Below are 16,271 nucleotides of genomic sequence, written 5' to 3' on the forward strand. Positions count from 1 at the left end.
GGTTTAAGTGTGTAGGTGTGATGCGTCTTCGACTTTTGGGCCATTTGGCCCTATTTTTCTCTTTCTTTTGTTTTGTTTGAGTCCTCTAGGGGAGAAAACATGTATTCAGGAGGAGGAAGCTCGGAAAAGGGCATATGCACGAAATATGGTCAGAATGGGCATTACCGGAAGAAAACTATCCAAGCTTCCAGAAGTGAAACTTACCAGGAAGAGAGCTCGGCGAAGTACCCCTCAGAACCATTCGAGGCGCGGGAATCTCCAAAGTGTACCACCTGGTGTGAGGCTAACCGAAGGAAGCAGTTGGTAAGGCCATAACAGCAGTCGCAGTCAGCACATATGAGCTATATATGAACCAGGAAGAGAGCTCGACGAAGTACCCCTCAGAACCATTCGAGGCGCGGGAACATTCGAAGTGTACCACCTGGTATGAGGCCAACCGAAGAAAGAAGCTAGTATGACCATTCCCGTCAACAGCAGTCAGCAACTGGAGCTTGATTGGGCGTATTTATACGCATTTATTTGGGGGATTTTTCTATGTTTTCTGTGTTTAATTCGTGTTAAATATCATCTTTTGGATATGAATTATGGTCTTATATGAATTTTGATGGTATTTGATAGGTTTTGGAAAAAAGGATTGCTTTTGAGAAGAGATTTGAAATGCATGGATTGAAGGCTAAATGGACGAGATTTAGAGAGCTGCTACTTTGATTTTGCATGCATGGGCTATACTTTAGCTTATTGCTAATGGGCTTATACGCCACTTTTAGTTTAGATTAGTTTAGGTGTTTAGTTTTGTTTAATTAAGTAGGCCCATGCGCCATTTTAGTGGCCTTGATTAGATTAGGTTTGCTTTTGAGTTATGGCAATATGCGCCACTTTTTAAATAGTAGAATTAGGTTTATTTCCTTATCATATATATATGATAAGTTAGCTGCAACTTTGGAGAATAACACAAATCAGACGGCACCTTGGAGAGCAGAATTCTGGACGCAAGTTTTGGAGCAATTCAAGTTTTATTTCTTTCATCTTTTTCTTGCAATTTATTTATTTATTTCTTGTGTTATTTAATTATGTTTTCTAGCTAAATTCGTTTATTCCGGCAACGATTAGGGAAGCACTAGCGAAATTATTCTGTGAGATCTAATTGTTCTTATACTTTATTTTATGCTTGCATCTGCGATTCTCCATGTTTAATGATATTAATTGTTTTAATCCATTAGATAGTTGCAAATATTTATTGGGTTAGAATTAATTATATAGCCAATTGAACCGGCCATCCGTAATTGTGGTTTAGGTTTGATTAGTGGTAAATTGACACATCAGGGTCAAGGGAAAAGCAATTTTAATTCAATAATCCTGCGTCAGAGTTTATTGGTTTTGAATCGGGTTTCTCTAGATATTAATGCTGTCGGCTCATTAAACATATAGAGCGTCTCTTACGGTTGTCAGTCGATTAGGGTAGTAATTAGTGAAGCGTCTTCCTGGTTACCGAATAATTAAAGAGAAATAAGATCACGTCAGAAGCGTCTTCGGTGGTTATAACTGATTTGTTTGCATGATTTAAAGTTATTTTTGCATCGATGATCGGAATAATTAAGCTAGGGTGGACTTAATTGATTGCTGGAATTCTTTTATTAATTGTTGGAATTTTTATTCATCTTTTAGCTATTGGAAAAATTGGTTTATTTGGATTTTATTTATTTAATTTTAAGTTTAGTATTTTCTATATTTTATTCTCAAAATTTCTTGGGTTACTTGCAGACTTTAATTAGAGAAATTCTCGCCAGTCCTTTGGGAGACGATTTTGCTTACTGCTGTCTGCGCAGTGTGGGCATACCGGCTGACTGCCGGATATATTTGGTGTAAAACGACGCACCAGAGCTATATATGGAAAGACGTGTGGAGGAGATTGCCCGGAAGATTCTGGCGAATTCTAGCAATGGAAGGATCTGGAATAATGTGGAATCAACCCCAAATCCGCTGGAGATCCATTAGCTATCAAATCAAATCAAGGATCAAGCTAAATATGGAAGGAAATAATCTGCCAGATTTGGTCTGCCGGCTAGGGTTTACCGAATTGCTATATAAACTTCAGCATGTGTGGCTGGCAGAGGGCAGTTTGAGAGCAGTTTTAGGGGGATGAACGAATTTTTACACTTACACATTAGTTTTTAGTGCTCTTCTAGAATTAGATTTTAGTTAGTTCACCAAGAAATAATTTATTTTCAGTTCTTTTACATTTTTTGCACCAAACGATTTAGTTACTTTTCGTATTTCAATTCCGTTGTGACGAACAAAACCAAGGTTGTTGCCTTAGGTATTTTTATATCAAGTATTTCAAATTTCCTTTCATTCATGTATTCATTTTATTTTGCATTTATGTTTTCCATTATGCGTAAGTAGTTCCCTTGGTGAGGTTTAAGGGGTGGAAATAATTGTTGTCAATATGTAAACATTCGTGAGGCATTTGTTCTTTCGGTTGAGTCTCGTGGTTCCAGACGGATATGTGCCAAACCATGGACAGTAGGGGCCTAACGGGTGATCTCCGTTCGGTAAAACGCTGTTCGTGTTAAGCAAAGGCCAGGGCATACCAGGGCGTGACAACCGGTATACCCAAGACCGAGTAGCTGAGCAGCGTCAACAAAAGGCGTTGTAGATCCGGAAGGTGGGAAAAGGATTGATGGGATACACTGTCCTTCCTCAGTCTTGGGCTTCTCTAGAGACTATCCATCAACTGTGACGAGGCATAAAGCCATGGTTATCAAACGAGGAAAGCAATCTCGGCGCCGTAGCATGTCTATGACTGGTCGGCTGACAAAGCCGGAAATAGTTGAGTCCAGGAGGCATGTGTCACTAAAAGCGTGGAGTTGGGGACCTCGGGAGAGAAGGTTGGTGAGGGTCATACTTGGTGAGTAACGGGTATGACTACCATCTAAGGAGAAGTGAAGCACTGCCTTGTGACCGGGGATTGTGTGACCTTCGGACCAAGTGATCGCAATGGGATCAACCATCCTAAATGTGAAGTATAACCCCTTGAAACGCCCCAATGTCTTTGGGCCACGCCTTGGGTTTATACGGATCATGGACGGATCATCAGTATGCCTATGACCGAAATAAATATTGACAACAGTTATGACCTAACCGTAAACCTTACCCCTTGTTATATTTGATCTTTGTTTAAGTTTACTTGTGCAGATTATACAGATTGAGACCGTGATAACTCAGTTTGTGCACCCGAAGAGTAAAGTAGTTCCTCACTCTCCGTGGGATCGACCCTATACTTGCTGCTAAGACTATTCTTTGGTTGCGAGCAATAGGAGCGTGTACTGTCCGTCTAGGGCATACACAAGTATTTTGATCCACACCGCACGACGGGTGTGTGTCAGGCATTTGCAAGCTCAAGCCTCTACAAAGAGAGGACCAAGAGGTTTCATGATAGGATGATCCACAAACGGGAATTTGCACCCGGGGATGAGGTCCTTCTCTTCAATTCCCTCCTTTCACTCTTTCCGGGAAAGCTCAAGTCAAAATGGTCGGGCCCATTCCTCATCAACAAGGTCTCCTCCAATGGAGCTATTGAATTGAAGGGCAACGGCGGACGCACTTTTGTGGTGAATGGCCAACGCATCAAGGCATATTTTCGAGCCGAGCCACGAGATGAAGTGTCCGTCATCATTCTCGCCGAACCAAGGACATGACACGATCATGAAGACGTCGAGCTCACGACGTTAAACTAAGCGCTAGTTGGGAGGCACCCCAACAAGGTATCTTTTAATTTTCGCAAGTTCAATAAACACACACATACATAGGTATTTATATATTGATCTATGTATATATTTATATATGTGTGTGGGTTTCCTTTGATTTGTGTTCTAAATGCTCTTCCTAATAATAATAAAAAAAAGGGAGAGTTGAAGGGGTGAAACTTGAAAAAGGCATGAAAAACGGATTTTTTTGGTGTTGGGCTCGCCCAGGGCGGCCGTGACCAGGCCCACGGCCGTGGGCCCTGCCCACTACGCACTTCACGCTGCGCCCAGTACGCCCGCGGTCCAGACCGCGGCCGCGGGTCCGACCGCGGCTCAGTCCAGGCGGAGTACAGAAAGTTTTGGGCGAGGGACCGCGGTTCGGACCGCGGCCGCGGGTCCGACCGCGGGTCCCCTGCCCGTCCGTTGACCGCGTTGACCGGCTGTTTTCACCCCTAAAATTCAAATTGTTCACTCTTTCACTTCACTTTTCACCCATTTTACACACACCCACGAAATTACACTATTTTCTTCTCCACTTTCACTTCCAAATCCAACTTCAAGGTATGTTTTACTTGCTCTCATTCCTTCATTTATGCATTCTAAGCATGATTTAGAAGATTTTTACCGATTATTTTGTGATATTTTGCCTTCTACATGTTTGTATGCAATTATGGCTCAAAATTAGGATTTTTCCTACATTGTGCTACATTGTTGAATTGATGCTTTTAATTGCTTCTATACATGTCTAGGATGATGGGTCTTTTATTTATTTACAATTTAATCGGTGAATTTATGCTTAATTGACGTTTTTTTTTTGCTTGAGAATTTGCTTGTGTTGGGTGTGGATAAATGCCTAAGTTTGGGGGGATATTTTTGGTGATTGTGGGCTTGATATTGATGCTATGTGTGTTTTGAGATGAGTTGTGATAAGGTGATGAAATTATGATGCTTTTAGAATAAGAATTCACCCTTTTTCCGGGTTAATTTGTTTAGTTCAATATGTTAGTTGTTTGTTGTGTTTTTGTTGAAGTGTCTTTATCTTTGTTTTGTCTTTGTAAAATAAAAACTCACTTTTGATTTTGTAGGCACCTTTTGCTATGGCCCCACGATTGACTAGAGGGAAGGGCAAAGAAAAAGCGTCTAGCTCACGCGCCGCGGCATAAGAGGACATCATTACGACGCGCCAACCTCAGTTTTATGGCATTGAGCTTCCAAACCGAGCCGCTCGTGAAAAGTGGGAGCAACTAAGCGCCCTCCCTCAACGGCAATGTCGCTACATTTGCTCGGATACCATTGAAGCAATGGGCATAGCCAATGATGTGTGGACTTTGGCGGACCAAGGCGGATGGCGGAGGGCCGTCACCGGCGGGTGGTTAAGCTATCGAGGGCTCACCTTGGAGTTTCTCTCCACGTTTACCCTCCAAAAGGAGAATGGAGCTCCATCTCGAATTACTTTTCAACTTGGGGGTGAGCCCTGGGAGCTAACAATCGATGAACTGGACGACTTGATGGGTTGTCCGCGAGGCGGGCCTTATGTGGGAGAACTCGAATTCAATGCCCAATCCAGTTGGTCTTTGATGACCCGGGGCGAAGTGGACGAGGTCTCCTACTACGACTCCAAGAAGGCAAAGGCAAGCTCGCTCCGTAACCCGGTGATCCGCCTACTCCAACGAGCATTTGGATTCACATTCCTCGCTCGAGAGAACGTAGGTTTTTGCCGTGCAAATGAGCTTTTGCTCATTCGGCGAGCTCTCGCCCGTCGCTCGTTGTCCATTGGTTGCCTCCTTGCGGACCAATTTGCTTCCCAAGCCCGCATCACAAGCGGGAAGATTTGTATTGGGGGGATGATCACCCCCATAGCGGGGCGTTTTAATATTGACATCACCGAGGAGCCAATCTCCCAAGACATCCTCTTGGACCGGCGTTGCCTCGTGCAAAATCATTTCCTCGCCGCCGGTCCCCGCTTGCTTTGGGTCCTTAAGGAGTACAACCATTTGGTGTACTTCCCTTTGCCCAATCCGGCTCTCACCACCATCTTGGGCCCCGGAGAAGTCACCAACCTTGGCTTGAAAGAAGCCGCCCACCTCGCCTCCATCATTCCAAATATCCATGCCGCACAACACGCCCCCGAGGGCGAGGAGGAAGAGCAAGCATATGAACAAAGTGGTGCGATACCTCAACCACCCCAGGCGTATCCGGGATGGGGTGCCGGATTTGAGGATAGGATGATGGGCCGCTTCGACACCTTCCAAGCCGCCAATATAGCCCGTTTTGATGCAATTCAAGAAGAGCAAAGAAGGCATTACGAAGCCTTCTTGAAATATCAAGAGGAGGAGCGGCGCCGCTATGAGGAGCACATGCGCCACTTCCACACCTTCCATGGCCCCTTTCCGCCGCCGTAGCCGTGCCCGTCCCCGTTGTGAGTTCGAGACAACTTCTCCTTCTCTTTTCCTCCAACCTCATTTCCACTTTGTGTGAAATAAGTTTGGGGGGGAGGGGGAAGATGGACTAGTTGTCTCGTTTATCTTGTGTTTCTTGCATGCTTTGGTTTTATCTTGTTTTTGTTGTTGTTTTGAATAATTGGAAGATTGAGACTTTTTGATGTTTTGGTTTGTGTTGGGATAATTGTAGCAAATTTTGTGAGGATGACTTGTTTGTTATTGGGCTTATGATATGATTGTGTTTTTGAAAAGAAATTGTTATGTGTCACTTGTTGATTTTGCATGTCGGGTTTGAACTCGTGACGATGAGCTAAATGTTATACCTCCAAGAACTTGAAAATGAAAATGAGCTTGTGAGAATTGAGCCTTTGATTGTCATACAATTACAATCTCATTTTATTCTTGAGTGTAAATTATTTGAGCATGTGTGTTGATCTCTAGAACTTGCCATGAGTCCTCTCTTGAAAATAAAAGTAGATGTGTTGTTAATATTGAAGTGATTTAAGGCCATCTTTGTTAGCCACTTAACTCAAATTGTGTCCAAACTCTCATATGATCCTAGTTCACCCCTTTTGTGCCTTGTAGCCTTTCTTTGAATGAACCAATAATAAAGGGGTAGAACCTAGAGTGTTGGTGGTTGCTTTGATGAATAGAGTGTTGGTGGTTGCTTTGATGAAGAAAAGTTTGGGAAATGATTGAAAGTGCTTATCAAGCTTTGATTGAGTGAAAATCACTAGTCCCCTATGAGCTCAAAAAGAAAAAGAAAAAGAAATGAAAATGAATATGAATAAAAGAGCATAAAGGGGAGTGATTTACCTTTTGAATCATGGCCATGATAGATATCACTAAGGATGAAAAGATGAAATGTAGGGATTTTGGTTTTTGTTTGATAAGAGAAATAGTGAAGTCGATTTGTTCATTATGATTATTTGATCGTAGGATGAGTCACTTTGCCTAAAAACTACTCACCTTACCAAAGAGCCCTCATTACAACCCAAGGAAAGCCCTTTTTGATCTTTATTTATAACATATTGAAGTATAGAGAGTTAGGATAAATGGCAAGCCTATGGAAGATTGCATGCATGATTCAATTTGAGTGCAAACACTTCCAATCTAAACACTTGAGAGTTGAGTGCATAATTGAAACATCCACCCTTGTGAGGATTCAAGCTTGGAGGCCATAATATTGAACTTTTCATCACTTGTGATCTCTTGAAATGCATGTCTACTTGTGGTACATTTGTGAAATGATCTTGAAATTTGAAGCCCCTTGAAATAACATCAATTCATGCTTACAAGTTTGTTTACTCTTATTTCTTTCTTTTTTTTGTCGTTTGGGGACAAACAACGCTTTAAGTTTGGGGGGTTGACAAACATGGATTTCATACCTCAATATCGCATGAATTGTTGTCATTCTCCCCCATAAATCGATTGCTAATATGTGTTTGTATCCCAATTTTGAGTTTTGTTGAGTTTTGATGCTTGGTGTAGCTTTTGAAGTGTTTTCAGGGTAAATCAAGAGTTAATTGGAGAATTGTGGGAGCATTAGAGTAAAGTATGTCTCGAGAGGAATCCGTGAGCGCGAACGGCGCCGGAATCAGAGCTCGGACGAGGGAGAACGGAGCCGACAAAGCCGACTGCGCAGGACCCCACGGCCGCGGCAGCCGGCCGTGGCAGAAGATGCCTGAACCGCGGTCCTACCCGCGGCCGCGGGCCCGACCGCGGCCCCCTGCGCCCCGAGTACAGAACATTTTTGAACATCTCCCGCGGTCCGAGCCGCGGCCGCGGTCCCCGACCGCGGCCTCCTCCCTTTCCAGCCACGTTCCCAACCGCGGTTCGTGCCGCGACCGCGGGGATAAGGCGGGGATCCGCCCTTTGGTGGGCCCAGACGCGAATTTTGACTCCAAAACCCCATTTTTCCCCCTTTTTCTCTCATTCTTCATTACTCATCTTCTCCAACATTCATTACACACACCAACCCTTCCACTCCCAATCTTCCATTCACAACCCTAGCTCCATAACTACATTCAACCACCCATTTGAAGAAGGCATTGAAGAGGAGAGAGGATTGAAGCAAGCTATTCAATAGGATTTGTTCTTTCTTTCTCTCTCTTTCATTTATGCTTCCTTTGTTATTGGGTATGTTATTGTTGAACATGATAGGCTAGTTTCTCTTTGATTTGGGGATTAGGCTAGAAGATTATTGTAATGGATTGATTATTTGTGCTCAATATAAATCTTGTTTGTTCCTTTGCACTTTATCTTTTCAAATCCTTGCTTTATTCTTGTATGGTTTGTTGGCCACATTCTATACATTTCTAATTTGCACTTTGAATCGGGAGAGGATAATTGCAATAGATAAGGTGTTTGAAACATATCAATTCGATAACCGGGAGGTTGAGAGTTGGGTGAGAGTATGTCGATCTTTGTGTGCTTTTGGGAGTTATAGGTTAGAAGTTGACCGGGGACGGCAACTATAACCCGTAATCTACCGTTCTAGTCGTCCGGGAGGGGGCTAGAACTAGTTGGGAGATCACTCTAGATAATTAGGTTCGTCAAGATTAGTATTGAGCTATAATTGAAGTCCTTTGCTTAACCATCGATGCCTAGTCCCTAAATCGTCTTAATCATCTTATTAATCCACTTGCTTATTTGGTTTTATTTGTCTTTGCACTTGTTAAGTAATTAGTAGATAATCAAACCAATCACTCCATCGTTTAGTCTAAATAGCTATAGCATAATGACTTAGGATAATCACTAGATTGAACTACTAATCCTTGTGGGATACGACCTTGCTTCCATATATTACAACTACCCGTATACTTGCGGCGTGGTGAAAATATTAGCGAACAAGTTTTTGGCGCCGTTGCCGGGGATTAGTTTAGTTTCATTACTTGTGATATTTTGCTTCATTGTGCTTAACTACTTTAGACATTTTACTTGCTTTAATTTTTGTTTTCTATTTTAAGATTGTGATTTGACTCTTTGTTCTTGTTGGTTGATAGGTAGTGTATGAACACAAGGTCTAAGGATGCACCTCTTATACCTATAGACCTTGAGGTTGAAGCTTTTTGCCGACACAACAAAGCAAGAACAAGAAGAGATAGAGAGTTGGAGGAAGTTATGGCGGATAATCACGACTTAATCCGTCAACTCCAAAGGCAATTGGAGGACATGCAAGGGCAAATCAATGAGCAAGAGGCTCAAAGGAATGCACCACCACCACCACCTATTAGCAATATGTTCCAACCCATTGTCCAATAAGGAGGAGTGCATGCCCCGAGAATCAATGCCAACAATTTTGAGCTCAAGCCGGCCCTCATAAATATGGTACAACAAAACCAATTCGCCGGTCTTTCCCAAGATGACCCGAATGGACATCTTGGAAACTTCTTGGAGATATGCGGCACCATCAAGATAAATGGAGTTCCGGAGGATGCCATTCGACTTCGACTCTTCCCCTTTTCGCTAAGGGGCATGGCCAAGACATGGTACCAATCTTTAGAGGGTGGTTCCTTCACTACATGGGAGAAAATGGCTAAAAAGTTCCTTATCAAGTTCTTCCCTCCAAGTAAGACAATGAAGATGAAGAAGGACATTGTCCAATTTCATCAATTCGATGGAGAAACCTTCTATGAAGCTTGGGAGAGATTCAAAGAGATGATAAGGAAGTGTCCCAACCATGGTTTTGATCAAAACACCATTATTTGCTCATTCTATACCGGGTGTAGTGGTGAGATGCAAAGAGACATGAATGCATCGGCCAATGGAGCATTGTTGGAGAAAAGCCACGAGGAGGCCGCCCACATCATAGAGAACTTGGCTGCCAATAGCTACCAATTTCCGGGGGAGAGGACTATTTTGAAGAAGGTGGCGGCTACAACAAGCTCGTATCCGATAGCTCTTTTGACGGCTCAATTGACCGCCATGAATAGCAAGATTGATGCTATGTCAATATCAAGGGTAGAGCCCGTGGTTGAAGAACAAACTAGCTTCGAGGATGTGAACTACATCAACAACAACAACAACAACCGAGGCTATGCGAACTTCCGGCCCCAACAACAAGGTGGCTACCAAGGGCAAGGGCAATACACTCAAGGATTCCAACCTAACCGCCACCCTAACCTCTCTTATAGCAATCCAAACAATTTCTTGCAACCACCGCCCGGATTTGCGGTAAGCCATGGCATGATCAAGGAAAAGAAAAAGCTCAACCTTGAAGAAATATTGATGAAGTTCATGACCACGACTCAAGCTCACATGACAAGAACGGATGAGAAGTTAGAGGCTCAAGCCAAGCAATTGAAAATGCTTGAGATACAAGTGGGACAAATTGCTGAGTCTATAAACAATCAACGCCAACAAGGGCAATTCCCAAGCAACACAATCGTGAATCCTAAGGAGAATTGCAAGGCCATTGCTCTAAGGAGTGGGACAACATATGAAGAGCCCAAGATGCCTGACGAAGAAGGTAGAAGTGGTGTTGTGGTTGAAGTTGGAGATGGCAACCCTTCCAAGGAAAAAGGAGATAGAGGAAAGAAGAAGGAGGTGTACGTGGCTCCACCACCTTATTGTCCACCAATCCCTTTTCCTCAAAGACATTAAAAGAAGAATGTGGAGAATGAATTCTCCAAGTTTCTTGAGATTTTTCGAAAGGTGCACATCAACATCCCACTTGTTGAAGCTTTGAAACAAATGCCCTCCTATGCAAAGTTCCTAAAGGAGGTCATATCAAACAAGAGGAAGATGGGAGAGAATGAGACGGTCAATCTAACCGAAGAATGTAGTGCCGTTCTCCAAAGAAAAATCCCCACCAAGATCAAGGACCCCGGGAGCTTCACAATCCCTTGTGATATTGGGAATGATCATTTTAGGAAAGCTTTGTGTGATTTGGGAGCAAGTATAAATTTGATGCCGCTCTCAATCTTCAACAAGCTAGAGATTGGCACCATCAAGCCAACCACAATTTCCCTTCAAATGGCGGATCGTTCCGTTTCTTATCCAAAGAGGATAGTAGAAGATGTCCTAGTAAAAGTCAACAATTTCATCTTCCCGGTGGACTTTGTTGTTTTGGACATGGTGGAAGACAAAGATGTGCCTTTGATTCTTGGGCGCCCCTTCTTGGCAACGGGGAGAGCCCTCATTGATGTTGCTAAGGGCGAACTCACCCTTAGAGTGAATGATGAGAGCTTCACATTTTCAATCCACAAGGCTCTCAAGTACAAGGAGGAAGAAGAGGAAAGGAGGGTGGATGAATGCAAGATGATGCAAGTGATAGAGTCTTGCATCAACATGGAGGAGTACCACACCTACAACAATCCAATGGACACTTGCCTCCTAAACCCTCTATTCTCTTTTGTTGATAATAATGAGTTTAATGCTTCCAACTTATTTGTTGAGACTAATGAAATGAACTATGTGCAGGAAATTTCACAAGGAGAGGCATATTTCTTGGACTTGAGGAATGGAGAGCCAAAAGATGAAGGAGTGGAGAAGAAGACTCCTAGCTTGGAGTTAAAACCTCTCCCCGAACATTTGAAATACGCCTTCCTTGGTGAGGATGAGGCGTATCCGGTAATCGTATCATCCTACCTTTCTCCTCATGAGCTTGATCAATTACTAAATGTTTTGAGGAAGTATAGGTCCGCTATAGGATGGTCAATTTCCGATTTAAAAGGGATTAGCCCATCCATTTGCATGCATAGGATTTTGATGGAAGATGATTTTAAACCTAGGAGGCAAGGTCAAAGACGGTTGAACCCTATTATGCAAGAAGTAGTAAGAAAAGAAGTTCTCAAATTGCTAGATGCGGGAATTATTTTTGCTATTTCGGATAGTGAGTGGGTTAGTCCCACTCAAGTTGTTGCTAAAAAGGGGGGGATAACCGTCATAAAAGATGAGCATGATGAGCTAATTGCAACTAGGTTAGTAAATGGATGGAGGATGTGTATTGACTATAGGATGTTGAACACCGCTACTAGAAAAGATCACTTTCTTCTTCCTTTTATTGACCAAATGCTTGATAGGTTGGCGGGGTATGAATTTTATTGCTTCCTTGATGGGTACTCCGGGTATAATCAAATCATGATTGCCCCGGAGGACCAAGAAAAGACCGCTTTCACTTGTCCTTATGGCATTTTTGCTTATAGACGCATTCCGTTTGGTCTTTGCAATGCCCCCGCTACTTTTCAACGTTGCATGATGGCTATTTTCCATGATTTAATTGAAAATGTAATGGAAGTTTTTATGGATGACTTTTCCATCTTTGGAAATTCTTTTGATCATTGTCTCCATAATCTTTCTATTGTGTTGCAAAGGTGTGAAGAAACTAACCTTGTGTTGAATTGGGAAAAATGTCATTTTATGGTTAGGGATGGAATTGTGCTTGGACACAAGGTCTCTAAAGCCGGATTGGAGGTGGATCGAGCAAAGATAGTGGCTATTGAGAAGCTTCCACCACCATCCAATGAGAAAGCCGTGAGGAGCTTCCTTGGGCATGCCGGGTTCTATCAAAGATTCATCCAAGATTTCTCAAAGATCACCAAACCCTTGTGTCACCTTCTTGAAAAAGATGCAAAGTTCAACTTTGATAAAGATTGTTTGGTGGCCTTTGAGAAACTCAAAAAGGCTTTGGTGAGTGCTCCCATCTTGATCACACCGGATTGGTCGCAACCGTTTGAGCTCATGTGTGACGCAAGCGACATCGCCGTCGGGGCCGTGTTGGGGCAAAAGAAAGACAAGCTATTTAGAGTCATCTACTACGCTAGTAGGACTCTAGATAAGGCCTAATCCAACTACACCGTCACGGAAAAGGAACTTTTGGCGGTTGTGTATGCCTTCGACAAATTCCGCTCCTAGCTCATTGGCACAAAATCCATTGTTCACACCGACCATGCGGCCATCCGGTATTTGTTTGAGAAGAAAGATGCCAAGCCGAGGTTGATAAGGTGGATCCTCCTCCTTCAAGAGCTTAATATTGAAGTCCGAGATAGGAGAGGATGTGAAAATGTTGTGGCGGATCACCTTTCAAGACTTGAGAATCCCGTGGAAGGGGAAAATGCAAATGTGCCCATCAATGAGAACTTTCCCGATGAGCAAATCTTGCAAGTCAAGGCCCACACCCCATGGTATGCGGACTACGTCAACTATCTTGCATCCGGCATTCATCCACCGCCCGAGTTGAATCGTTACCAAAGGAAAAAATTCTTTCATGATGTGAAATTCTACTTATGGGATGAGCCGTTCTTATATCGAAGATGTGCCGACACCATCATCCGGCGGTGTGTACCCGAAGAAGAATGGGGAGCTATTATGAGGGAGTGTCATTCTTCCCCAAGTGGAGGGCACTTTGGCACCAATCGAACCGCTTTTAAGGTGCTTCAAAGTGGTTTCTATTGGCCGACTATATTCAAGGATTGCCACTCATTTATTTTGAGTTGTGATCAATGCCAAAGAATGGGAGGAATTTCAAAGAAGCACGAGATGCCCCTTAACAATGTGATTGAAGTTGAGCTCTTTGACGTATGGGGCATCGACTTTATGGGCCCATTCCCAATGTCTTTCGGCTTCCAATACATTTTGTTGGCCGTGGTGTATGTTTCAAGATGGGTGGAAGCAATTCCTACTCAAACCAATGACTCCAAAAGAATATCTTGACAAGGCATGGAATTCCAAGGGCATTGATAAGCGATGGAGGATCCCACTTTTGCAACAAGTGGATGGAAGGCCTTCTCAAAAAGTACGGGGTGAAGCATAGAGTGACAACGGCTTATCACCCTCAAGCAAATGGTCAAACCGAGTTGGCAAACCGGGAGATCAAACAAGTACTAGAGAAGACGGTAAATGGGAGCCGGAAGGATTGGTCTCTCTTGCTTGATGACGCACTTTGGGCATATCGAACGGCGTACAAGACACCGCTTGGCATGTCATCATACCAACTTGTATACGGGAAGTCATGTCACCTTCCCGTGGAGTTAGAGCATAAGGCGTATTTGGCGGTCAAAAAGCTCAATTTTGATTTCAAAAAGGCGGGCCAAGATAGAGTTTTCCAACTCAATGAGTTGGATGAATTTCGAAGTGAGGCATTTGCAAGCTCAAGCCTCTACAAAGAGAGGACCAAGAGGTTTCATGATAGGATGATCCACAAACGGGAATTTGCACCCGGGGATGAGGTCCTTCTCTTCAATTCCCGCCTGATGAGGGATAAGGTCCTCATCAGCGCAGCACACGATCCGTACTCCATATGTTACAAATATGAAATATCTACTGCCTTAATGATTATCACACAAAATAGGAAAACTAACAGTGCAGGACAAAGAACGGAGATCCCAGTGCCCCTTCGAGATAACAGCGCAGTCATTCCACCCCCTGAAGGAGCAGTGCAGTCATTCCACCCCCTAAAGGAGCAGCGCAGTCATTCCACCCCTTGAAGGAGCAGCGCAGTCATCCCACCCCCTGAAGGAGCAGCGCAGTCATCACCACCCTAAGAGAGGGCGGCGCAGCACCAGCACTCCTTGGAGAAGGCAGCGCAGGCTTCAACACCTAGAGATGACGGCACGAGCGAAGAGCTCCCAACTACTTTCTGAAGGATGCAAAAGCTGCAAGGCCGTTGGAGCAAGGACAACCACCAGTGACAACGACGCCAAGGACGTACCGAGCACGTGCCATGAAGGAAAAGACAACCTTACCCTCTCCTCTTCATCTCTTATAAATAGCATGTCTGTAATAGTAGAAGGGACCGATCTTTTCTCTCAAGTTTTACATGTATGTTTTGATATCTGTAAAGAACTATTCCATTGAAGAGTAAAAGGAAACATCCGTCCGCCTATTTCCTTCAGGTTCCGATCTACTATCAACCTTCTAGTTTAGGTGTTGGTGATTCAGTGCTTCACCAACTGGCGCCGTCTGTGGGAATTTGCTAGTTAAGGCGTGAGTTTTTGGGTGTGTTCAGAGGTTCTGTTCTTCATGATTTTTGCCCGTTATAAGTGGAGATCCAAGGTGTTTGAATATGTTGTGGGGAAAATCTTCAAACGTGTATTCCGATCTGAGTTCTTTGCGTGTTATGCATGAAAAATCTTAGGAAAAGTTATGAAAATCTTTCTTGATGCCTACTGAGTTCATGCGATTCTTAATGTGTCTGTTATAAATCGTAGTTTTAAGAGGTGGTGTTCGTTCCTTAGATGAGTTTTTTTTCTTTTTTGTTTGTAGAGGTTCACTTAGCATTTGTGCGCATAGGGAAACATCTGAGTTAGGGAGTGAGTTTTAGCTGGTTTAAGAGTTCCGATTTTTCTATCTGTCTGATTCCTGCTTGCTTTCAACGTGGATCTGTGGTGAATAAACATGGTTTTATTGTGGATCCTCCAGTATATGCACAGATCTGAACCTCATTCGAAATTTTTTCTTTCTTGCATGAGAAAATCCTTGGTCGTGGATAGCGTGAAACTCCTGTTGAAATTGATACATTGTGTGTGATCTGGGAGAAACCTTACATGGATGCCCTGTTCACTCATTTTTATCTCTGTTTACATGTTTAGCACCTCTATTAAGCAGTGTTGGTGTGTGATTAAAGGCTGCCTAAATCTTCTTGTTGGTATCAACGCTTACTAACGCTTGTTTTCTCTAGTAATGATCACCATGTAACTGAGCTCCTTATTGCCGTAGTGGGTTTTCTTTTACTCTGGGGATGAGATGTAGCGATACCCTTTCTGGGTTTATTTCCCAGAAGACTCGGTGTTCTTCATGAACGTCTACGAGGGAGATTTTCCTACGCAACTTTTCTCTTTAAGGAATCCGTACATTTGATCCTGAATGACTTTATGGGCCGAAGTTTGTGGACTTCTTTGAATCTTTTCAGGGTTTTTCTAGGGTTTTACGGGCCCCACCAGGGCAGTCAATAATTCTAGGGGTTACGAAAACAGGGCTGCGCAGGCCGCCTGCGCAGCGATAATTATTCATATGTCCTTATGCTAACATGCCTATTTCCTTCAGGTACCAACCATGGGAACCGATGACCTGTACAGGAATCTGGCTAAGGATTTTGACACAGTCGCGGGGGAGTCAGGGACCGGGAAGGCTGGGATCCCTT

General features: G+C 43.4%; 1 long non-coding RNA gene and 1 other non-coding gene across 2 annotated transcripts; one reads left to right on the plus strand and one right to left on the minus strand.

Annotated features, from left to right (window-relative positions):
• The first annotated feature begins 516 nt into the window (after positions 1–516).
• On the plus strand, positions 517–1,878 carry LOC131017409 (uncharacterized). The gene is made up of 2 exons (XR_009099597.1): positions 517–1,010; positions 1,762–1,878. It is a non-coding gene; the product is annotated as an uncharacterized LOC131017409 (long non-coding RNA).
• A 7,891-nt stretch (positions 1,879–9,769) lies between these two features.
• Positions 9,770–9,876, minus strand: LOC131019294 (small nucleolar RNA R71). The gene has a single exon (XR_009100212.1). It is a non-coding gene; the product is annotated as a small nucleolar RNA R71 (small nucleolar RNA).
• Positions 9,877–16,271: the final 6,395 nt, after the last annotated feature.

This window comes from Salvia miltiorrhiza, chromosome 3, assembly GCF_028751815.1.
Source record: "Salvia miltiorrhiza cultivar Shanhuang (shh) chromosome 3, IMPLAD_Smil_shh, whole genome shotgun sequence".
Taxonomy (NCBI): Eukaryota; Viridiplantae; Streptophyta; class Magnoliopsida; order Lamiales; family Lamiaceae; genus Salvia; species Salvia miltiorrhiza.